Raw genomic sequence first — 26,423 nt, 5'->3', positions numbered from 1 at the left:
TAGGACTTACCCAATAGATGATCGTCTCTGTATAGTAAGACATTTGTTGTTATACATGGAGAACACGAAAATCATCAGAGGCAATGAGAAGGCACTTTTAATCAGCCACAAGCAACCACACAAAAAAGTGACGGTCCAGACCATCTCGAGATGGCTGAAACAGGTTCTAACACAGGCTGGGGTGGATACTAATATTTTTAAATCTCATTCCACCAGGGCTGCAGCTACATCGGCAGCTATGCAGTTGGATGTTCCAATGGACCAAATCCTCAAGACAGCAGGATGGTCAGGGGAAAAAACATTCCAACTATTTTATCATAAACCAGTCATTAAACCTGGAACGATTGCAGAAACAATTTTAGGTTCTGTAATTTAATTTACCCCATAAATAGGGGCTATAATTTGGTGTTAATACATTTTTCATGGATTTCAATGTCGGATTCATGTCTAAATTATGTTGACACAATTCCTCCCACAGTCATTAAGGCAGATGTAATGCATGGACTCGTTTCCACGGCATGAAATCACAGAGCTTTGAAATCTTCACGTAGTCACTCACGTGACTCCGAAGTAAAATAGTAAGATTAAACGAGAACTTACCAGTTCGAAGTTTGATCGTTATTTTATGAGGAGTACGTTGAGGGAATACGTGCCCTCCGCTCCCACCCATGATCATATACTCAACTGGTATTTCTTCTCTAATCTTACTATGTTCAGTCATTACAGTTATCTGTGATTTCGCACCGCTGCTTTGAAGAATGACACGCATGCGTCCTGGCGGGGTTCTTCACGTATTCCCTCAACGTACTCCTCATAAAATAACGATCAAACTTCGAACTGGTAAGTTCTCGTTTAATCTTACTATTCAGTCACATACAGTCGGTACATTTTGATATATATTTTTTTATTAAAGGTAATCAATTACAATGCTTCAAACAACTTTATATCAAATTAATTCAATTTGCATTAAGTAAAACACTAGTAATACTTATCTACTATTTTTTTAGAAATAATGATAGAAAAAGAATAGAACAGTTATAAATCATTAAGAGAGTGATTAAATAATAATTTGATTATATATAAGAAAGAAAAGAGAAACGAAAAAATAAATAAATAAATAAATGAAAAACCACAATATGTATTGTTAATAACACTACTACAAGTGATAGTATCAATAAAGACATGTATGTTAATTCCAATATAAAAATGAATTATTCTCACCAAATCCCGCAGGGTGCACGCCGAGCTGTGTTGCCAAGAACAGCTACTTCTCTAAATACTGTATATATGGAGACCATATCTGTTCAAAAGAATTATACTTGTCCAATAGGACAAATCTAATTCTTTCCAGATGTAACGTCTCCATCATCTCTGTTGCCCACATTTTGGTTGTGGGGGATAATGTTCCCTTCCAAAATTTCAATATGATTTTTTTCCCAATTATCAAACAGTAATCAAAGAAATTTCTTTGATTTACTGTAAGTGATAGATGTAAATCCGGAATTCCAAATATTATTAGCTTTGGGTTAGGGTCCAATTTAACTTTGATGACTTCAGAAATAACTTTAAAAATTTCTGTCCAGTAATAATTCAATTTAGGACATGTAACGAAACTATGTATTAAATTTGCCTCTGCTTTCTTGCACTTATCACAAATAGCGGAGAGATTCGGAAAAATACTATTTAATTTAGTTTTCGAATAATGTAACCTATATAATACTTTAAATTGTATCAATATATGTCTGGCGTTTAATGAACGTTGTAGACTTCGTTGTAGACTTTCTTCCCAGTTTTCTTTTGTTATAGCCAATCCCATTTCATTTTCCCATGCTTGACGATATATTTCCGTTATTGGATTCTCCTTATCCAAAATGATGTTATATATATAGGCTATTAATTTTTCTGTATTTGGATATAAATTACAGTCGGTACATTTTGAGGAGTATCCTGAGTGGGAATGAACGATGAAAAGGTGGAGTGATTAAGGAAGCTGATCTAGATCTTAGAGCACTGACTAACTGTTGATACAATACCCTTGTTTTTTTACATTCCTACCCCAAATTTGTGCAAGTAAGAATGTCATTGTTTTGGGACATATGACAATAAAACACTCTTCTTGAATTTACCTGAAAATCTTAATAAATACATATTCTATAAGGAAATAAATATTCCACAGGAAAATGACTATCACGAGGTTCTGGAGAGTATTGAAGTAAAGCTTATAGATTTAAAAAGGAGAGGAATCTAAGGATCAGGGAGCTTTGGAAACCATGAATAACTCATATTCATTGGTTGATTCCCACTATTCAAAAACATGCAACAGGTGTCCAAAAAATTGACTGGGAAGGAAAGGGGAAAAAGAGTAACTCCAACTTGATTGTTGTGAATCATTGTGGTACTTGCATGGAGACATAGATTAGCCTTGATATTATGGAAAATCAATGCTCGCTTAGAGATATGTAGTCAATTTTTGTTCATATTTATTGTTTTGATGATATGTTTCTTAATATTTTAAATGATTAAGTGTAAAATGATACAATACAAGCAAATGATTACTTTTTTTCAAATAAAGATCTACCTCAGATCTTATAGGACGCATAGTGGCTCAGCTGGTAAAGGAGCTGCCTCAAGGCACCAGAGACCCTGGTTCGATCCTGACCTCGGGTACTGTCTGTGTGGAGTTTGCACATTCTCCCTGTGGCCGTGTGTGTTTCCTCTGGTTGCTCCTGGTTCCTCAGATATCCCAAAGACGTGCGGGTTTGTAGGTTAATTGGCCTATGTAAATTACATAGCACAGCATTTCGCTGGGATAGAAACAAAGACTCCGGTAAGAGCAAAGGAGGGGGGTTATGCATCTACGTTCACAACAACTGGTGCACAAATACCACAATCATAGACAGACACTGTTCTGCTGATTTGGAGTACCTGATAGTTAGATGCAGGCCTTTCTACCTTCCACGTGAGTTTACCGTGGTCATAGTTACAGCTATGTATATCCCACCGGATGCTAATGCTAGCGTAGCCCTAGGCTACCTCCATAGCGCTATCAGCAAACAAGAGAACACCTACCCCAAAGCAGCCCATATCATAGCTGGTGATTTCAATCACGCAGACTTAAAATCAGTTCTCCCCAAGTTTGAACAACACATCAAATGTGCAACCAGGGGAGAAAATACATTAGACAAGGCCTACTCAAACATCAAGAAGGGGTTTAGAGCCACACCACTACCACACTTAGGCCAGTCGGATCACCTATCCATTCACTTAGCACCAGCATACACCCCCCTCAGGAGAAAAGCTCAACCCACCACCAGGACTGTTAAAACTTGGCCTGAAGGAGCTTCCTCACAGCTACAGGACTGCTTTGAAAGGACAAACTGGGACATTTTTGGAAATCAGGACTTGGAGGAGTACACATGCACGGTACTCTTTTACATCCAGAACTGTGTTGACAACGTCACCGTCGACAAACTCATCCGGGTGTACCCCAACCAGAAGCCGTGGATGACAAAAGAGGTCCAAACTCTCCTCAAGGACCGCAACACCGCCTTCAGGTCTGACGACAGAGCCCTGTACAGCGCTGCTAGAGCCAACCTGAAGAAAGGCATCAGGGATGCCAAAGCGGCCCACAAGAGGAAGATAGAGGACCACTTTAACAACAACGATCCACGGCGGGTGTGGCAGGGCATCCAGCACATCACCAACTACAAGCCCAGCAACAGCACGACGGCCGACGGCAACGCCTCACTGGCAGAGGAGCTGAACTGCTTTGCTCGCTTCGAGGCAGAACCAGAAGAGCTCGTCACCATTCTCCCACCAGCCCCTAACAACAACAACTACACCCTCACTGTGCAGGAGCATGAAGTGAGGCGGGTGCTCAGGGCGGTGAACCCGAGGAAGGCTGCTGGCCCGGATGGCGTGACAGGAAGGGTTCTGAAGGAATGTGCAGACCAGCTCTCCGAGGTCTTCACGATCTGTCCCTGTCCAAATCCATCATCCCACCGTGCCTGAAGTCTGCCACAATAATCCCACTACCAAAAAAGCCTGTTATCAGCGGCCTTAACGACTACCGACTGGTCGCTCTCACACCAGTCATCATGAAGTGTTTCGAGAGGCTGGTCCAGCAGCACATCAAAGCCAGCCTCCCGCCCACCTTCCATCCACACCAGTTTGCCTACAGAGCAAATAGGTCCACTGAGGATGCCATTGCCACTGCTCTTCACACTGCACTGACCCACCTCGAACACCAGGGGAGCTATGTGAGGATGCTTTTCATTGACTTTAGCTCCGCCTTCAATACCATCATCCCCAGCAGACTGGTCACCAAACTCATGGATTTAGGACTCTCCCAACCCATCTGCCTCTGGATCAAGGACTTTCTGTCTAACCGCTCCCAGACCGTCAGACTGGGCCATCACCTCTCCACCCCCATCACACTCAGCACCGGCTCCCCACAGGGCTGTGTGTTGAGCCCCCTCCTCTACGCCCTCTACACCCACGATTGTGCCCCCGCCCACTCCACCAACACTATCGTCAAGTTTGCGGACGACACGACTGTGGTTGGACGTATCTCAGGAGGAGATGAGACAGCCTACAGGGAGGAAGTCCAAAGACTGGCAGCGTGGTGTTCAGACAACAACCTCATCCTAAACACCACAAAAACAAAGGAAATTATCAGACTTCCGTAAGAACAGTGCAGCCCCCAAACCCCTATTCATCAATGGGGACTGTGTGGAAAGGGTCTCAGACTTCAGATTCCTGGGCACACAAATTACGGAGGATCTCTCCTGGACTACAAACACCACCACAGCAGTCAAGAAGGCCCAGCAGCGACTCTACTTTCTGAGAATCCTCAGGAAAAACAACCTGGAGGAGAAGCTGCTGTTGTCCTTCTACCGCTGCTCCATCGAGAGTATGCTGGCGTACTGTATAACCACATGGTGTGCCAGCTGCTCTGCAGCGGACGGGAGAGCCCTTCAAAGGGTCATCAACACCGCACAAAAAATCACTGGCTGCCCACTGCCCTCCCTGAAGGACATCTTCAGCTCTCGCTGCCTTGGCAGGGCAGCCAACATCCTGAAGGACCCTTCCCACCCTGGACACAACCTGTTCCACCTGCTGCCCTCTGGCAGACGGTACAGGTCTTTCAAAACTCGCACAAACAGACTCAGAGACAGCTTCTACCCCATAGCCATACGTGAACTTAACAATGCAAAATAAGAAATAACACTCACATTCAACTGAATGGTTCTACCTCAGCTGCTATTGTTATTTATCTGTAATTTTTTTTTATATGTATATATTTTTACCTTTTCTTATATATTTAAAATTGCTCTTGTGAATCGCACCGTGGGATTGACTTTTAAATTTTGTTGTACCATGTGCAATGACAATAAAGAGATTAATTCATTCATTCATTACCCTAGAGTGTAGGGAATGGATGAGAAAGTGGGATAACATAGGACTTGTATGAACGGATGGATGATTGATGGTCGGCATGGACTTGGTGGGCCGAAGGGCCTGTTTCCCTGCTGTATCTCTAAAACTAAAACTTAGTTTTAAAACTTATTTTTACTTATAAATTTACAAGTTCATAAAGTATCTTGTGCAATATAGCATGAAGCAGTTAATGTAACCACACATAATTAATAGTATATATTTGATTTTCTATTCACAGTAAACAATTATTATAGACATGACTATAAAAAAATATGTAACTGAAAGTTTATGACCATTCCTTATGACCAATCCACAAAATAACCATTTACTGTAGCGGTTTGAAAGTAATTTATTCAAATTTTGTAGATACATGCTGAATTTTAATCAATGTCTCAATAAGAAAGCACAGTGATCAAGTCTAAATGGCAAGACATACAGCAATGAAAATCCAAGTGAATAATGATGTAAATGTATTCAGTAGAAACTGAAGGACAAGTGTTGTACACTTATTTCAAGTTTTGATAATGTTATTTTTGGCAATTGTCATATCTGAACTGGGAACAGACATTCCTGTAACATCTGGTGACAAATGGAGATTTATATTTGCATATTTATTTTCCGATGTGCTCAGTTTCTAACTATTCAATTTAGTAAGCTGATAAGTATTTGGCAGAGAGATAAACTACAAAACTGTGTTATTGGAATATTTTCATGCCACAAGTTTATTTTAAATTAGGCCTATTTAAAACTTTATTAGATTTATTTAAAACTAGCAAGCATTTAAAAAAAATAATTGTGTACTTTAAATATACTTAACGATTAATTGAGCAGAGAATTAAATTATCAAAATATTAGAATAACCATTATAGATAAATGCAAACATCAATATTGATCATTTTAATGCACTGTACACCATGATGTTTACATGGAGAAAGTAATTTTAATGTGATTGAACAATCTATACTTTAAAAATGAATTTGGGAACCAGGCAAGGATGAGAATAAGAAACTTATAAAAGCATATCTACAAGATGATTTTCTCTGCTATAATGGTGTATATACTATTAATGTGCACTACAGTAAAAGTCCTGAGATGGCATTGATTTCCTAATGTTATGGTGATAAGATCAAATCCCACAAACTTGTTTGGATTTTTATTTCTGGATTTCTGTAGTGTTTTCCCATTTACCCCCTCTGAGAGAAATGATAGCAAAGAAACAGTCATTTGATGTACCCAATGAACAGCACGATGATTGTTGGGAAGAAGCCATTCTTGAACCTGGAAGTCAGGGTTTTCGGGCCCTTGTTTTTACCTTCCTGACAGGAGGAGTGAATTGGGACTTTGATGATATTGGTTGCCTTCGATGGTGGGGGTGGTCAGTACCTGTGATGGACTGGGCAGTGTCTTTCATTCCCTGTAATTTCCTTTGTTCTTCGGCAGTCCAGTTGCCAAATCAGACCGTGATGTAACCAGTCAGTATGCCCCCCTACCATACACCTGTGGAACTTCAGTAGAGTAATCGCTGACATAACAAATCTCCTCAATTTTTGAAAGAAGTAGAGCATTAATGGGCTTTCTTCATGATTGGGCCCAGAACAGATTTTCAAAGATATGTAGGCCCAGGAACTTTACTTCTATTCACAGTAAACTATTATTATATATCTCTTTACTTCTCTATTTACATCCAATCAATAAAGATAGCTTCATAGATCCATAGCTTTCTCCTCCTGAAATCGACAACTGGCTCCTTGGTCTTGCTGGCGCTGAGAGCAAAATAATGATGTCTAATGTCTTTGAGGACTTTCTCGCTGTTCTTTACTACATTAAAATGGATGTGTTATTGATATAGTGCCAAACTTTATATGGGGTGAAATTTGTTAAATGCATTCAGGAAGGTTTTCTCAGACATCATGTAGAGGGCCCTACAAATGAGAGGGCAAAGCTTGACCTACTTTTAGGAAATTGGGCAGGGCAAGTGTCTGAAGAGTCAATGGTGAGCCATTTGGGATCAGCAACCACAGTTATATTAACTTTTAAATTATTACGGATGAGGACAGGGCTGGTCCACGAGTTAAAGTTCTAAATTGGGGAAAATGGTTTCAGGCAGGAATTTGCTGAGATTGATAGGAGTAGGTTGTTAGCAGGCAAAGGAACATTGAATGGCGCCTAATGTTGTGCCTCTATTTATGAAGGTCTGCAAAGAAAAACTTGGGACCAGTGGGCTTAACATCTATCAGATGTTAACACCACTTTTTAAAAAGGGAGGGAGAGAGAAAAACGGGAAATTACAGACCAGTTAGTCTAACGTCGGTAGTGGGGAAACTGCTAGAATCAGTCATTAAAGATGGGATAGCAGCACATTTGGAAAGTAGTGAAATCATTGGACAAAGTCAGCATGGATTTATGAAGGGTAAATCATGTCTGACGAATCTTATAGAATTTTTCGAGGATGTAACTAGTAGAGTGGATAAGGGAGAACCAGTGGATGTGTTATATCTGGACTTTCAGAAGGCTTTCGACAAGGTCCCATATAAGAGATTAGTATACAAACTTAAAGCACACGGTATTGGGGGTTCAGTATTGATGTGGATAGAGAACTGGCTGGCAGACAGGAAGCAAAGAGTAGGAGTAAACGGGTCCTTTTCACAATGGCAGGCAGTGACTAGTGGGGTACCGCAAGGCTCAGTTCTGGGACCCCAGCTATTTACGATATATATTAATGATTTGGACGAGGGAATTGAATGCAACATCTCCAAGTTTGCGGATGACACGAAGCTGGGGGGCAGTGTTAGCTGTGAGGAGGATGCTAGGAGGCTGCAAGGTGACTTGGATAGGCTGGGTGAGTGGGCAAATGCATGGCAGATGCAGTATAATGTGGATAAATGTGAGGTTATCCACTTTGGTGGCAAAAACAGGAAAGTAGATTATCATCTGAATGGTGGCCGATTAGGAAAGGGGGAGATGCAACGAGACCTGGGTGTCATGGTACACCATTCATTAAAAGTAGGCATGCAGGTGCAGCAGGCAGTGAAGAAGGCGAATGGTATGTTAGCATTCATAGCAAAAGGATTTGAGTATAGGAGCAGGGACGTTCTACTGCAGTTGTACAGGGTCTTGGTGAGACCACACCTGGAGTATTGCGTACAGTTTTGGTCTCCTAATCTGAGGAAAGACATTCTTGCCATAGACGGAGTACAGAGAAGGTTCACCAGACTGATTCCTGGGATGTCAGGACTTTCATATGAAGAAAGACTGGATAGACTCGGTTTGTACTCGCTAGAATTTAGAAGATTGAGGGGGGATCTTATAGAAACTTACAAAATTCTTAAGGGGTTGGACAGGCTAGATGCAGGAAGATTGTTCCCGATGTTGGGGAAGTCCAGAACAAGGGGTCACAGTTTAAGGATAAGGGGGAAATCTTTTAGGACCGAGATGAGGAAAACCTTTTTCACACAGAGAGTGGTGAATCTCTGGAATTCTCTCCCGCAGAAGGTAGTTGAGGCCAGTTCATTGGCTATATTTAAGAGGGAGTTAGATGTGGTCCTTGTGGCTAAAGGGATCAGGGGGTATGGAGAGAAGGCAGGTACAGGATACTGAGTTGGATGATCAGCCATGATCATATTGAATGGCGGTGCAGGCTCGAAGGGCCGAATGGCCCACTCCTGCACCTATTTTCTATGTTTCTATGTTAGAAGGTAGCTACAAAATGCTGGAGTAACTCAGTGGGTTAGGCAGCATCTCTGGTTGGAAGTAATGGGTGACGTTTCGGGTCGAGACCCTTCTTCAGACTGAGAGTCAGGGGAGAGGGAGGCACAGACTGCTTGTTCACCTGATTAAATTAAACTTTTCCGAGCTAACAGTTATCTATTCTACATTTTCCTTGAGCTTCATCCCACCGATGTCTCATGTTCACACTTTACACTTCCTTATCTCTGTGTCTCCCTCTCCCCTGACTCTCAGTCTGAAGAAGGGTCTCGACCCAAAACGTCATCCATTCCTTCTATTCAGAGATGTCACCTGTTGCACTGAGTTACTCCGGCATTTTGTGTCTTATCTGCGGTGTGAACCAGCATCTGCAGTTCCTTCCTACACATCTATCAGAAGGTTACTGGAGAGTCATAGGATAGACAAGCATTTGGAGATGGGTTGAATAGGGATAGTCAGCATAGTTTTGAACATGGGAGATTGTGTTTCACAAATATTTTAATAACCAAGTAGGTTGATGAATGCAGGTGCATAGATGTAGTCTATATGGACTTCAGCAAGGCTTTTGATAAGGTTCCACATGTGTTCTGCTGTGGAAGGTTAAATCAAATGAGATCCAGGGAGAGGTAGCTAATGGATATGTGGTGGGAAGCAGAGGGTGGTGGTGTTTATTGTTTTTTGGACTGGAGGCCTGTGACTGCAGGTATGATTCAGGAATCAGTGCTGGCTCATTGTTATCATTGCTATTAATGATATGATATAGATGACAAGGCACGATTAGTATGTTTGCAGAATGACACTAAAATAGGGAATATCGTTGACAGTGAACATGGATAGTTGGAAAGGTAGATGGAAAGTTTAATCCTATTCAATCTGATGAACCTCCATTTTCTACCTTCTAAAATAAAAGTACTGAACACAGAAGATTGTTCATATGAATTAGACATATGGCATATTCATTTAATTTGATTCTGAAGCTCTTTATTGGGAATGTTAAAACTTAAGAATGATCCCCTGTGTCTTTTATTATCTGAAAACTTAGATCAATTTTATCTAGATTTATTGTACCTGTACCGTACCGTACTTTTGTGCATATGACAATAAACTTGACGACTTGTAATAAAAGCCTCTTTAAAGGTTGTTAAAATACTACATGTCATGTCAATCCTGCCATTACAAATACTCCATAAAAAACCTGCTTATAAAGTAGTTCATTGCTGTCAAGTTGTTTTTACATGTGGAAGTGCCCTCATGTCAAAAAATCTTTCAAAGAAGGATATTTGAATCCGAAAGGACAAAGTACCATTTATGAAATAACCTTGGCCTTTTTAGATAAAAAAACATCAACAACTATCAATAGCCATCCAAAATAATGTAAATCATCTCCACTTTTAAGACCAGAGCCTAGTTTAACATCACATCCATAAACATCAGCAGTTGAATGCCATAAACCAGCAAGATCTATAGCCAGCAGATTAAACCTGCAAGTGCAATTTACAAGCAGTTGCAAATGTCCATTCACGTGACATGTGGGAGATGGGAGGTCAGTCAGCATTAAATTATCATCTCCATGTAAAGAGTCATGAATGAGAATTCAGAAACATGGGATAAAGCCTCAACATAACAGAGATTGAAGTGGTTTTATGAAAATAGCTTTAAAAATCTCAGTGGGTCATGGGGCCATGAGCATATTAAGTCACGTTAAATTTAAGTGAAATTGCTATTCCGTGAATAAATATTTGAAACTATTAGGAATTGACGTTTTCTCAATGTTGTTGCCAACAATGACAGGAAAAAGATTATTGGCAGCAATGTTTCTCAAATATTTGTTAAAAAAGCAAAATTAGAGCTGTTTGAGTGTTAGCAACGAGTAAAGTTCCTACAAAAGTCACTTTAGGTCAGTAAGTACATTTCATTCTAGAAGAATAAATGTGACAAGCTACACCTAGGGTAATTTTGACAAAATTGATGAAAGTTGTGTTTGTTAGTACATACTGGCTACATTTAATGGAAGTAATACCTGCAGAGTTGTTGACATTTCTCATTTCTTTATGCATTTCTGCACACACGTTATATTTGACAATTATTGGATTGTTTTGCACCAGTGTTGTGAGGCCACCTCTCGCCAGTCCCACTGGCTTCATGGTCCACTTTAATCTTGACCAGAATGAAGCTTTAACCGACGAATGTGTCAACATTCAGACGCTTGTACTCATCTTTCATTCTTTGTTAGGTAACAAGATCTTCTGGGGGGAGGGTGAGAGAGCACACAGTGGAGAGGGAAATCTGTTAGGAGAATTGAGAAGAATTCCCTTACCTCCTACACCATTCCACCTATATCCCTCCTTGCAGTTTACTATTTCACAGTTCCTCTTTTCCTTGTCTGACACACCTTTGTCTTGTTCACCTCTAGCCGTTGTCACCTCTTTCACTATTTCACAAATTTTCTGTGCCCATTTGTGATAGTTAATTGGAGCTATTGAAAAGCTGGCTCTGCTGTTACTTCAACCTTCTCAGTATGGAAATGGAGCATTCTACAGAAAATGCTGGAGAAACACAGTGTCAGATAGCATCTGACAATTTTATGGATGAGGTTCAAAGGTCCAAAGGTTCAAAGGTTGATTTATTGGCACATACACCTAGATGTAGTGAAATTCTTTTTGCCAATGCAGCACATAAAAAAGAATACAAACATAACAACAATAAATAGCTTTAACATAAAAACATCCCCCCACAATGGTTCCCATTATGGAGGAAGGCACAAAGTCCAGTCCCATCCCCAATGTCCACCCATAGTCGGGCCTATTGAGGCCTCCACAGTTGCCTCCACGGAGGCCCGATGTTCCAGGCCGTCCTCGCCGGGTGATGATGTTCCGGCGTCGGGAGAGTCCTCTCAGCGGCCTGGGAACCCTGGAACGGCCGCCTCCCTACTCGAGACCGTGGCTTCCGGAGCCGACAAGGCCGCGCCGAATGGAGCTCAACTGGCGATCTCGTCGAGAGATCCCAGGCTCCCGGTGTAAAGTTCAGCGCCGCAGCCGCTCCTCAGACCCGCAACGGACCCAGCTCACCGGAGTTCCAGCTCAGCGACCCAGGCAAGGCACCGCCCGCCCCGCAATGGCGCTCCAGCGCTGCACCGCCGTCCTCAGACCCGCAGCTCCGCCGTTGCTGGTGCCTCCGCCGCCGATGCCGAGGCTCCGGACGGCCCCGTCGCTCCTCGGACCCGCAGCTCCGCAGCCGATGCCGATGCCGAGGCTCCGGGCGGTCCCCTCAGGAAATGCCGCTCCAGGCCCGCTGGTAGGCCACGAGGACGGGTCGAAAGTGCAGCCCGGAGAAAAGCTGCATCTCCGACCAGGTAGGGACCCTGAAAATTAGTTTCCCCCTTCCCCCCCCCCCCTCCCCACACATAAAAAAGCTAGAACTCCTTAAAAACAAAAACACTAAACTAACTAAAAATAAGAAAAAAGAAATGAAAAACAGACAGCTGCAGGCTAGGCAGCCATACCCCCTACAGGTCGGCGCCAATGGCAGGTACTACTTGAGTGAATGCTTGCGAATCTGAATTATTTTAAGTAATTATTTGAAGTAATTATTTTATAGGCTGTGCCAAATATCCAGTTGGTATAAATCTCAGAGGCTAACTGCCAGTTTTATGGAAAAACCCTCAACTCAAAAGTCAAAACTCATTTCATGGGGACCTACGTGCTGTTATGCTTGGATGATTTTCAGTCCAATGTAAGGTAGTTAATAGCAAGATCCTTAATAGCATGAATGCACAGATGGATCTTGGAGTCTATGAAAGTGGCAGTACAAGTAGATAGAGTGATAAAACAGTCATATGGTATGCTTACCTTTATTGGTTGGGGCAAGATGCAGCTTAATAATACTTTGGTTAGAAACAAAGAACTGGATGCTGGTTTATACCAAAGAGGGACACAAAGTGCTGGAGTAACTCAGCGAGTCAGGCAGCATCCCTGGAGAAAAGGGATGGGTGATGTTTCGGGATAGAACCCTTCTTCAGACTGAAAAGACATTGGTTAACATGCATTTGGAATATTGCATGCATTTCTAATCGCCCCATCACTGCAGAAGAGGTTTACCAGAATGCTGCCTGGATTAGGGGATATTAGCTACAAGGGGAGATTGGACAAACTTAGATTGTTTTCCCTAGGATACCGGAAGTTGAGAGGAGACCTGATAGGGTAAACAATCAGAACAATTTTTCAAAGGTGGAAATGTCAAAGACTAGAGGGCACAGCTTATAGTTGAGAGGGGCAACCTTTAAAGCAAATATTTTACACAGGATAGTGGATGCTTGTAACACGCTGCCAGCGGTGGTGGTGGAGCAGATATGGTAGTGGCATTTAAGAAACTTTTAGATTTGCACATGGCATGGAAGGATATGGATCATATGAAAGCAGATGAGATTATCTTGGCATTGTTTGGCAGAGATATTGTGGGCTGATGGGGCTGTTCCTATGCTGTACTGTTATGTTCTGTGGAAATTGCTTGTTTTTATTATTTTTATTTTTCTGATCCTCATTTTAAGTTCTCAGAAAGGTTTACCTTCTTAACTTTGGATAGAGGAACATCAAGTTGCCTCATTAACCAGGAGAACCAGCAGTTGAGACTTAGAAGCTGGAGAAAAAACTTTTTCACCCAGAGAGTTGTGAATTTGTGGAATTCATTGCCACAGAGGGCAGTGGAGGCCAAGTCATTGGATGGATTTAAGAGAGAGTTAGATAGAGCTCTAGGGGCTAGTGGAGTCAAGGGATATGGGGAGAAGGCAGGCACGGGTTATTGATTGGGGGCGATCAGCCATGATCACAATGAATGGCGGTGCTGGCTCGAAGGGCCGAAATGGCCTCCTTCTGCACTTATTTTCGACGTTTCTAATATTAAAGGCTTCAGCCATGCCACAGAATGGCTGTTCTTTGGCTTATTTCACCTGTCCTCTGATACAAAGACAGTAAACACATTTTGTTGTCTATGATAGAGAGGGGAAAATGTCTGCCAGTAACAGCCTTACTGTTTTTGGCATTAGTTTCCTTTCCACTATTGTGGGTAGTTACCTGCAGTTTGTATTTTTCAGGGCCAAGATTCAGTTTCCTCATGACATTAATATCAAAATAGAGAATTCTTTGATACATTAGAAGGACTGGCTTCCCTTATGTCCAGGTCATTATGGACTGTACTCAAATATCCAACAGGCAACAGAAGAGTAATCAGCAGCTTTTGTCAGCTGGAATGGCAGGCCTTTGGTTATTGTCTCACTTGTCTTCGATTACCATACAAGAGACATGCAATCCTGTGCATGTTTCTCAGACAACTATCACACCTACTTATTCCATGACATTCAACCAACCTCCCACGACTTCATTGCACCCCCGATGCATCTGAAGTGCTCGAGCTCAATCGCAGCGTTGAGCAGGAAGATCGTTTAGCAGTTGGGCTGATGTATCACAGTGGTACGCTTTATGCTGTTCATAATGGCAGTACTGAGGTTGGAAGATGCTACACAGCAGAAAGTCACCTGATCAGGAAGGATTAGGCGAAGGAGAAGGAGAATAAGAGCATGTGAATACAAGGAACTGCAAATGCTGGTTTACAAAATAAGTCACAAAGTGCTGGAGTAATTCAGTGGGTCAGGCAGCATATGCAATTCTGTGGATATGTGACGTTTCAGGATAGGACTCTTCTCTGGGTGGTTTGAAAAGCATGTTGGGTGAACACAGTGTATCTCAGTTGGAATATAGCAGTCAGGTCATACAACAATGGACAAAACTCCATTACAATTCATGTCCTCATTATCCACTTGACCACTTCTTCAAAGTATGCATTTATATTAATGAAAACTTATTGTGCATATGTAGGAACTGTTACGAAAAGATCCTGCATTCTAAAATACCATATGGGATTAATGCCAAACTCAGTAATGGATTTGAATTTATTTTTCACTTACATGGCAGAACATTTTAGCTATTTTAAAGAACGATTGTTGGTATAACTACTTCCATATGATACTCCACATGAGGTCCCCTTGAGATGCTCACTTTCAGAGTTAGATCTCTGTTTAGAGTAAGACATCACCCAGCATTTACTGTCAGTTTACTGACATATCATTGGAATTTGATGAGCCTTAGTCTATAGGAGTGACAACGTTGTCAGTGCAACAGCATCTGTTGTCTTTTTAAAGATCTCCGTACAAATCTCAGCACCTTGTCTAGTGGCAGAACAGTAAATCTCACATTGCTTTCTGGCACTATGATGGATTTTGTTTGTGTGGGTAGGGAAGCAAAAGGTTGCCGCTTCAGGGAGAAAGTACAAAAGCTTGAAAGCACGTGTCGCCAGATTCAAGAACAGCTTCTTACCCACTGTTATCAAACTCTTGAATGGACCATTCACATGCTTGGGATAAATTCCTGATCTTCCAATCCATCTTGGTGCAGCCCTCGCACTTTTTCCTGTGTACTTTCTCCAGTGCATTTTCTGAGAGTGGATGTGAGAACAAGGCCTCATTTGATGGGAGTTTTCCTTTATCCCTTCAGGTGTATGCACTAAGGCAAATGAGTGCTATTTGGAAGTCATTCATCTTCTGCAAGGTCAAACCTAGAAATTGATTATTTAGAAAGTTGAATTTTTAGATAGTTTGTAACTGCTGGTAATATTGATTCATGTTCAGAGGACCCTGATGGCAGTGATGACCCTGTCACAAAGACAAATGAGGGGAGGACATAGGCTGAAGAGGAAGCTGCATTGTTGCAATGGTGATGTAGTTTTATCTTTTCAGTCATGAGGGGAAAGCTCCCTGGCAAACCTTCCAATACATTGAATAAATGCTTATGTAAGTTTTATTAAAGTAAGTTTTCTTTTCCAAGCTGGACCCTGAAGTCCCAGTCTATCTTGTTTAGTGACAGGGTTGGGAGAATATCTCACCATTTGATTTCCTTGGGTCTCAGACCTATCCTCCGCCTTCAGAAAGGGGAATTCGAAAGATCACTTACCAGTTTTCAATGGTGTTGATGATTTATTTATGTTATTTTGCCCAGTGAATAACATCCATTTTGTAAACTTTTCGAAGTATACTTGGAATTTACTTCCCCAACAATATTAGATTTTTTGTTTTCAAATTATGTAGTAGCCAGATTTTGTTTCTGAATTTAAATGGAATTGTACCTTTCAAAAAAGCATTGGATATTGATAATTATATTGATCACATTATACTTTTTAATCAAGGAAAATTATGAAAAGTTTTAAAGTTGAAGCATATAGTATATGAAATAGTCAATAGTATTTTATTGTCTTACTAGACTAAGTGGGACCCGTTGGGTCCCATGTTCACACGGTAGGGCTGGTCCCCCAAGGCAATATTCTACCTCTCCACCAATTCCAATATTGGTGGTCAGTGGGGGAGGGTTTTATGGAGTGCAGGCCACCAAATTTAAATTCATTTCATAGCATTTCAAGCAGAGTGCAGGCCACCAAATTCAATTTCATAGCATTTCAAGCAGAGTGCAGGCCACCAAATTCAATTACATAGCATTTCAAGCAGAGTGCAGGCCACCAAATTCAATTTCATACCATTTCAAGCAGAGTGCAGGCCATCAAATTCAATTTCATACAATTTCAAACAGAGTGCAGGCTACCAATTCATTTCATTTCAAGCAGAGTTCAGTTCACTCACGGCGTAGACTCACAGTTCTGGACTCAACTCTCACTCACAGTCTTCCAGACTGACTCACGTCCGGCCTCCGGGGCTTTGTACTCCTGGCCCCCCGGAAGGGGCGTTACCTTCATCATGGTGATTGATAGGCGAGAGGACCAGTCAGCTGATCTCAAGATTTATTAAACATTCATAACTTTTTTATTTTTCATCGATCGGAAAAATCCTCTGGGCTGCCTCAGCGGAGGAGGACTGTTAGTAAGATGATAATCATAGCGATATATGGTAGCGTTTTTTTCTAAAATCAATATACAGCACAGACAGGAAGTGGTCAAGATGAGACTTTTAGTTATATAGATGTCCCAGATAGAACAATTTAATTCTTACTTGCTGCAACACAACAGAATATGTAAATATAATATATAACGGGAGAAAAAAGTTCAGTGTGTATATATACACATGCACACATACTCAATAAATAAACAAATATAGTGCAATAATAATAATAGTCTGTTGTAATAAAGGCTACTTTGACTTGTAGTTCAGAGCATATTTGTTGCCGTGTTTAATTGCCTGATGGCTATAGGGAAGAAGCTGTTCTTGAACCTGGACGTTACAGTTTTCTTCCCGATGGCAATGGTGAAATGAGTGTGGCCAGGATGGCGTGGGTCTTTGATGATGTTGGCCGCCTTTTTGAGGCAGCGACTGCGATAGATCCCTTCGATGATGGGGAGGTCAGAGCCGGTGATGGACTGGGCAGTGGTCACAACCTTTTGCAGTCTTTTCCGCTCCTGGAAGTTCAAGTTGCCGAACCAGGCCACTATGCAACCAGTCAATATGCTCTCTGCACATGTAGAAGTTCAAGAGAATCCTCTTTGACATACTGAGTCTCCATGATCTTCTCAGGAAGTAGAGGCGCTGATATGCTTACTTTATAATTGCATCAGTATGCTGGGTCCAGGAAAGATCTTTGGAAATATGGCCGCCCAGGAATTTGAAGTTTTTTACCCTCTCCACCATCGTCCTAATGATGTAAACGGGATTGTGGGTCCTCATCCTTCCCCTTCCAAAGTCCACAATCAGTTCCTTGGTTTTACTGATATTGAGAGCCAGGGTGTTTTGCTGGCACTATTTGGTCAATCGGTCGATCTCACTCCTATACTCTGACTCATCACCATCTGTAATTTGTCCAACAACAGTGGCGTCGTCGGCGAACTTGATGATGGAGTTCACACTATGTCCGGCTATACAGTCCTGAGTATAGAGTGAATAAAGCAGGGGGCTGAGCACGCAGCCTTGAGGTGCTCCCGTACTGATTGTTCCATTGTGTAGGAAGGAACTGCAGATGCTGGTTTAAACCAAAGATAGACACAAAATGCTAGAGAGGGTCAGACTGCTTCTCAGGTGAAAAGGAATAGGTGACGCGTCTGAAGAAGGGTCTTGACCCGAAACGTCACCTATTTTCACCAGAGATGCTGTCTGACCCTCTGAGTTACTCCAGCTTTTTATGTCTATCACATGTTACATTGTAATGTAACTAAGAATGGAAGAAATAAGAGCTTTCATGAAGTGATATGCAAAATATATCACTACTCTTGTGAAATCCTGAATTTCCAGAGTGGTCTTCACCATGGTCACCTTGGCTGATGTTGGACACTGTGTTTAAGGCAGCAGTGTTACATACAGCAGCTGGGAATACTGAAAACTGTGCCCACCTTGCGTATTTAGGATCGGCAAAAGAAAATTAGAGGAACCATTTTTGGAATTTGGAACTGCAAAAGGCCTTCCCAACCATTTTCCTTGCCTAGTCGCCCATATTTGAGTGTTGCGTTCTGTAAACTCCCAATCTGTTTATTACTTTAATAATTAGTTCCTATGTTTGGCATTTTGTATTTTATACATGAACTTGAATATGTTTAATCAAGTTAGAATGTATTGGTGAATTTGAAAAGTAATTATTATTTTTAGTGGTGAAGATAGTACATTTGTATCCCTATAGACAAATAAGATGTTGAATACCTTGATCGTCAATACTCACCAATCTGCAATCAATAAGGCATTAGTCCTAAATTTGATCCAAACCCTCGCTAATTTAAATGTGAAGGTAGTTTACCTTACAACAAGAACTTGAAATGTACAACAACGTAATTTTATCAAAGGGCCAGTGACACTGCATGCATTTAATCATGATTAGTGTTAAGCTTTTAGAATCACATTACATGGCTGCAAATGTGTCCTTAAACTAATTGTACCATGTCATGGCATTGAATCTCTTCAAAATTATGTAAAACTTATACTTTAAAAAGTTGGATTGAAAATTTGGTTAATTACTTTTTAATGCAACTATCTATACAAGCTGAAAAGGAAAAAGGGTCAGAATGTAATTATGTGTTCTTACTACGTCAACAGTACTTTGATGGAATGGAAAACATTATGATAACTATTAAAAATATCGGAGTTACAGTTCACTATTTCTTAAAATGGTATTTTAATAGAAAGTCAAAACATTTCTGTAATAAGTACATGATGTACTTAGCTCATTCATTTATTTATATTTTTAGAACTACATGTCACAGTTTACATGAATGGGCATGTCTTCCTGTTGGCTAAATATCAACCCAGCATAGGCCTCTCCTGTGCTGCCAAGCTCTTCCTGGAACTCAAAATCCCAGCACAAGCCTTCGGGCCTCACAGTCATGGAAGGCATCTGCTGCATATAATCCAGGGCTCACTAGGACTACTGAAAGATGCAAAGCCTCCACCTCAATTAAACAATGGTAACTGGAGTAGGGGGACCTTTGCCTTAGACTCCGTGAATCAAGATATCACGGGGTGTGGGTATTGTCTCAGGTCAAAAGTGAAAGGAGTACTCCTGAACTTAAAAATGAGCAAAAAGAACATGAGATGCACTTGATTGTGGATTGATTAAAAGATACAGTATGGAAACAGGCCCTTCAGCCCACCAGGTCCACATTTGAAATTGCAAACTCTACTGATCTCCCATTTTAACTACTGTTCATACATAGCTTGAATGTGTTGTCTTAAGAATTGAAATGTTGACAATAAAACTCCCCCATTTAGATGCATTTTCAAAAAAACATAATGTTTTGATCATCCTTTGGTTCTCAATCCAAATTATTTTCAACAAGATAAAATGTTTAATGTGTTTTTTTTTCTCTCTCAGTGGTAGAACTTTGTTCTGTGAATCGGAAGGCAGTGAATTTATGCCCTGTACTTTACTGGGATTAAAAAAAACTTAAAACTGGCAAAGCATTGTATGAGTATCCAGTGATGTAAATGTGAGAACGGGATGTGGAAACTGTCCAGGTAATTCAGGGGAGTGCCATTGCATTCAATGAGGCCGTGTGCTGTGTTGATCTGTTGAGAATTGGCTTTCCCTAGAGGTATAATGGTGGAAACAGCTTACTCCAAATGTCATGTGATCGGTGAGCTCAAGTTACTCATTGTATATTGATAGATCTCTCCAAGTATTTTACATTAAAAGCTACTGATGTAGAAATTAACCATCATTTATAGTTCATACCAATGTTCAATGTTTTTATTTATTGGGTTGGAAATGATCAATCCTCATTATTGTATTAGAAGACCCTTACAAAATATATACTTTTCACGGCACTAATGTCACTGCTAATTTATCTGACCTTTCTTCGGCTTTGTGAACTGTATTGAGATATTTTACTGCGTGTTTGGAAGTGACTTCCAACTGTGGGACTTCACTCTTCTGTGCCTGCCTGGTTTGCTCGCTATTATTTTAGATATATGTATAATTTGGATTGTGAGGCTGCCCTATCATTTTGCTACCTAAGATGATTATGCTTTCCTTATCTCAGCCTTTCTCTCTTTCCTTTAGTTCTCTCGTGTGTCACTCGTTTTGTAGTAGCACAGCTGCCTTATATCTCAAGGAATCAAAATTTGATCCTGATTTCCAAAGATGTATGGAGTTTGCATGTGTCACTGACTGCAGGGTTTCGTCAAAGATGTGCTGATAAAATTGGATCCAAATTGGATTAAATTATCCTTTGTTTGTGAACGGTGTGAGAATCGAGGCAGTTGGAGAAAGAAATGAGTAGTATGTGAGAGAGAATAAATAAAAGGGAAGTACTGTAAGTGGGAGAATGGGACTGATAGGAGATTCTGAGAGCTGATATAGACTCAGTGGGCCAAATGCCGTTGGGGATAATGAATCGTCCAGTCTAGAAGCTAATGAAAAATGGCACTGTGCTTGATAAGGGATAAAATGTTTAAAGGAAAGATAAAAGGATTGGAATAAGGTTAGATGCATGAAAACAATTGATCAGAAGAAGGAATTATATTGACAACTGTTAAGAATAGTTATCACTCTTGTCTTGTGTAAAAAGGAACTGGAGATGCTGGTTTAAACCAAAGATAGGCACAAAAAGCTGGAGTAACTCAGTGGGACAGGCGGCATCTCTGGAGAGAAGGAATGGGTGACGTTTCAGGTCGAAACCCTTCTTCAGACTAGTTTATGTAATGACGACTCTCTGTAGTAGAAAGTAAAATAAAATAACTTTCTTATGACATGCTGCTGGAAGACATGTGATATAATTGTAAGGCAAACAACATTCTTAAATAAATGTTACAAGTATTATGTTTAATGTTTGTTGTTTATGATTTATTTTATTGTAATCACATCTAAAGTGAAATTATTGAACTATGAGTTGGGTGTAATGATTTACCAAATACTTGTCTGTTAATTTTAAGATAAGATATTGTAGAAATGGTATGGTTTCTCAGTTTAAAAATAAACAGTGGAGCTAATTCAAGGAAAGCCTAATTTAATGTTTAAACCTACAAGTTTAAATCTGTGAATCCCATAAATCACAGGCTGTTCATGTTCCGAATTCCAGGATGTGAACTTTACATGCAAAGCATTCTGATTTGTGACTATCATTTAACTGTCCAAGTCTCTTCCATGTAATATGTTAATGAATTCATGAAACATATAGTATGGAAAAGGATAGACAATATTCATACTTACCCTGAGCTAGGAAATCCAACAGATGATTTAAATAGTTCACTGTTATCATTTCAACAGAAGAAACTAAGAAGGTTCACAGGTTTAATGGAACAGACAGCATCTCTGGAGAAAATGGATTCTCCCAACTCCAGTTCCAGACCTCCCAGTTCATGACCTGTTGAGTTACTCCAGCATTTTGTGTCGATCTTTGGTATAATCCAGCATCTGCAGTTCCTTTTTATTACATTTATCACAGATTTAGTGAATTGCAAATATGCCTGTATTGATTTGTTTGAGAGTCTCCCGTTGTGGGGGCTGAACTGGAATGTTATTTTTGCTGTAACTTTTGGAAATGGTTTCCAGCTGCAATAGAATGTGGATTTCTAATCCGAATAGATGTTGATATTCCTAAAACAAAGTGCTGGAGGAACTCAGCAGGCCAAGCAGCATCTGTGGAGAGAGATGGACTGATGACGTTTCAGGTTGAGGTCCTTCTTTAAACTCTCCAGAAAGATCCTGACCTGAATGTCATATTTCCATCTCCCTCCATAAAATATGTCTGGCCAACTGATTTCCTGCAGAGCTTGGTTTTTATTTACGATTCTAGACTCTATAGTTTCTTGTGTCTCCTATAAACATTAATATTCACAGATAAATCTGAGTTAAAAGAGGAGAGATCAGCACATTAAAAGGCAAATCATATTTGACTAACAATAGAATATTTTGGTAATAGTATGATAATTAGGGGGTGATCCCTGCCTCTTGATGGATGTGAGTTTGCAGGGTAAATTTTAAATGACAAACCTTTAACAGTTCAGAGGATACTATCAGTGCAAGAGCGAGGAGCTGGTTGAATGGCTGACAGGAGGCATAAGAAATGTAATACAGAGAAGTGTGAAGTAATGTGCTTTGGCATAAAGAATACCAAATGACAACATCAACTAACTGGCACAATATGAAAGGTTAAACAGGAACACAGGGATCTTGTGTGTTAATATGCATAAATTCTTGGAAGTGGAAATGCACATTGAAACAGTGGTTAGTAAAGCAGATGGAATTCATACAAAGTTAAAATTCATAAAGAGTTAAATGGTAAGTATGTTGGATATGAAAAAAAAAGAACTGGTTGAGCTGTAACTGGACCATTTCTTGTTCCTTCACATCATAGGAATGACATTCTGGGCCCAAAAAGGGTGCAGAAAAGATTTACTGGTGTTGTCGTAACAAAGAGGGTTTTCAGCTACAAGCTCCCACTCCGACAACATTATATCTTTGTCCCGCCCCCTCCCCTGACATCAGTCTGAAGAAGGGTCTAGACCCAAAACGTCACCAATCCCTTCTTTCCAGAGATGCTGCCTGACCCGCTGAGTTACTCCAGCACTTTGTGTCTACCTTAGAATAGAGCAATATTATTCTTGTAATACAGAAGATTTAGAAGAGATTTGAATGAAGCTGATTGTTTAAGAATCCTTCCCATTGCAGAATTTTAATTATATTGCAAATCGTATTTAAAATTTAATTTGGCAAAATCTGCCATTTCTGTTCTATTCTCTTTGTGTGGTCTGTATTAAAATCTGAAATAACCAATGCTTGCTTACGCTCAGAATTGACACATCTGGCAAGAAAATATAAGATTGGATCAGATTAGACCAGATCAAATTCAGATTGGTTTATTGTCATACACATCAGGGTACAATCAAATTCCTCTTCGCATGAACCTTATAGAGTAAGCAGTATACATGGTAATGATGAATACAAGAATAAATAATGAATTCAGAACCTCAGAATGATGCAAAGATTGTCGTGTAATCTGAAGTCGTGTAAACAATACTAAAGTGCTTAACAGAACAACTGAATGAGGTAGAGTTAAGTTTAAGAGTACATGACAGCACCTCCACAAAGGTGGAGTGAAAGATATATTGGTAAAGGAGTCTGATAGTAGTGAGGAAGAAACTATCTGGGCTTTCAAGCTGGAATCCTTGATGATACTTCAATTCTTCTGAAACAATGCACTGTGAAGATGAACTGGGTGGAAGTAAAAAGGTGCACATCTGTTTTCCTGACAGCCATAAGAAAACGTTGTTCTGCATTTTATATGGATTCATAAATGATTGCAAGTGTGGGGCTATACTGAGATTGTTTGAACTACATATGAGCAATCAACCATCTTTGGCCAGTGACTAGTGACCAGTGACAGATGGCACAATGGGCTAAGTGTTCGGCTGGCAACCGGAAGGTAGCCGGTTCGAATCCCGCTTGGAGTGCATACTGTCGTTGTGTCCTTGGGCAAGACACTTCACCCACCTTTGCCTGTGTGTGAATGTGTGTGAGTGATTGGTGGTGGTCGGAGGGGCCGTAGGCGCAGATTGGCAGCCACGCTTCCGTCAGTCTGCCCCAGGGCAGCTGTGGCTACAGAAGTAGCTTACCACCACCGAGTGTGACTGAGGAGTGAATGAATAATGCGATGTAAAGCGCCTTGAGTATTAGAAAGGCGCTATATAAATCCCATCCATTATTATTATTATTATTATTCAAATGAAATTTTGAACAAAAGTTTGGCTTTGTCGATTTCCACTAGCTTATTTCGTAGCATTCAACTGGATTCAATGCTAACATTATCTGCTAAAAATAAGAGTCAATAAGTGATTTATTTACATTTGAGTAGATTGTAAATGGCAATAGTTTTCTAACAGGTCACTGCTGTGGTGAGTTGATTTTGTGCTTAGAAGAGGCAATAAGAGACTGTTTAAATGTTTAAGAAAAACACTGCAGATGCTGGAAAAATCTAAGGTAGACAAAAATGCTGGAGAAACTCAGCGGGTGAGGCAGCATCACCCGCTGAGTTTCTCCAGCATTTTTGTCTGCCTGTGTTTAAATGTGGTCACCTGCTGGTTGGAATAGACATGAAGTGAATCCATTCCAACCAGGTACAATACAATACGGGTTTATTCATCACATTGCACATAAAGTGCAAGTGAAATGAATATGTCAGCAGCGATACAATGAGAAAGAACACACGATACGCAATAATCTGGTGTACCAAAAACAACCTGGTACTCAATCCATCAAAGACAAAAGAGCTGGTCGTTGACTTCAGGAGGAAGAGGAGAGAGGAACCTGCTCCCTTATACATCAAAGGAGACATGGTGGAGAGAGTCACTGGCTTTAAGTTCCTGGGAATAAACATCTCCCAGGACCTCAAATGGCAAATGAACACCGTCACTCTCGTGAAGAAGTCACATCAGCGGCTGTATTTCCTGAGGTCTCTGCGGAGAGCAAACGTCTCACAGCCGCTGCTGTTGTCCTTCTACCGATGCGCCGTGGAGAGTATCCTCTCCTATGGAATCCTGGTGTGGTTTGCTAGCTGTACTGTGGCTGAGAGGAGGGCGTTGCAGGGAATTATAAAAACTGCGCAGAACATTACAAACGCCCAACTGCCCTCCTTGGATGACATATATAGGGCCCGATGCTTGCGCCGGGCCACAAATATCAAGCAGGACACATCCCACCCTGCCAACCACCTTTTTACTCTGCTACCCTCTGGGAGGCGATTCAGGACTCAGGACTAAAAAATAGTTTCTACCCATGTGCGATAAAAGAGCTAAATTCCAACAGAGAATGCTGGGGAAGCAAAATGTAATTCCAAGAAATGCCGCCAAATTCTTTTAAATTCTTTTAAATTCTTTTAAAATACCTATTTATTTTTTACTAATAAGTGTACATATGTGTTAATGGTTGTCGTGTTTGTATTTTTTTTAACCGGAGGAGATGTAATGGAATTTTGTTGCACAGTATTGTGCAATGACAATAAACGTATTCATTCATTCATTCATTCAAAAATTTAACACAAACATCCACCACAGCATTCATCACTGTGGTGGAAGGCACAAAAAATGGCCAGTCCTCCTCCATATCCCCCCGTGGTGGGACCAGAGTCCAGAGCCAGTCCAAAGTCGGCTCTTCCCCACCAGGGACCGCGGCTTCAGGATGGTGTAGGCTGCAGGCCGCGGGTCGAAGATTTAAAGTCCCTGCCGCAGCCAGAAGCACCGCAGACCGCAGGGCCGGCGGTTGAAGCTCCCCCTCCAGGGGTGATGGTAAGTCCACGCTGGGCCCGGGGTAGAAGTTGGCCGCGGGCCGGCGGTGGAAGCTCCTTCTTCTCCCGGGTCCCCCACGAGGGATCCCGGGCTGTAGACGCCATGCCAGCTGGAGCTGTGCAGACCGCGGCTGCCGGCTGCCACGGGCCAGCGAAAAGGAGCGCTCCCCTCCGGCGAGCCCCAGCGAGGGCTCGCCCACTCCACGCCAAGAGTCCACGCTGCGCCCGCCGCTGAAGCCCTGGGCGCGTCGCCGGGAAAGTCCACGCAGATCCTTGCTGTTAGGCCACGGGGGAGGCGACCTGGAAAAAGTCGCCTCTCCATGGAGGAGGCGACCAAAGCGGTTTCCCCCACACAAAACACACAAAAAACATACTTTAAAACATACTGAAAAAACAAAAAAGGTTGAAAAAAACGGGCACGCTGCTGACAGGGCGCCGGCTTGCAGCGCCCCCACCTTCTCAGGTTTGCTGGTAACCAGCAAGAGAAGCTTTTTTTGTGAGGCAGTAGTGAGGAGGTGGAAAGGAAG

General features: G+C 41.3%; 1 protein-coding gene across 2 annotated transcripts in view; it reads left to right on the top strand.

Moving 5' to 3' along the window:
• kcna4 (potassium voltage-gated channel subfamily A member 4) overlaps window positions 1-26,423 on the top strand; it is a 49,929-nt gene that overhangs the window by 15,339 nt on the left and 8,167 nt on the right. Inside the window, exon 2 of one of the 2 annotated variants that reach the window (XM_033038640.1) lies at window positions 2,241-2,251. The exons of the other annotated variant lie outside the window; for it this stretch is intronic. The gene's annotated coding sequence lies outside the window, so the exon portion shown is untranslated. Of the gene's footprint in view, window positions 1-2,240; window positions 2,252-26,423 lie in introns of those variants that run through there. 2 annotated transcript variants of the gene reach the window in all.

Source organism: Amblyraja radiata, chromosome 20, assembly GCF_010909765.2.
Source record: "Amblyraja radiata isolate CabotCenter1 chromosome 20, sAmbRad1.1.pri, whole genome shotgun sequence".
Lineage (NCBI taxonomy): Eukaryota > Metazoa > Chordata > Chondrichthyes > Rajiformes > Rajidae > Amblyraja > Amblyraja radiata.
Note: the sequence above shows the minus strand (reverse complement) of the source record. Positions and strands in the feature narration are given on the sequence as shown.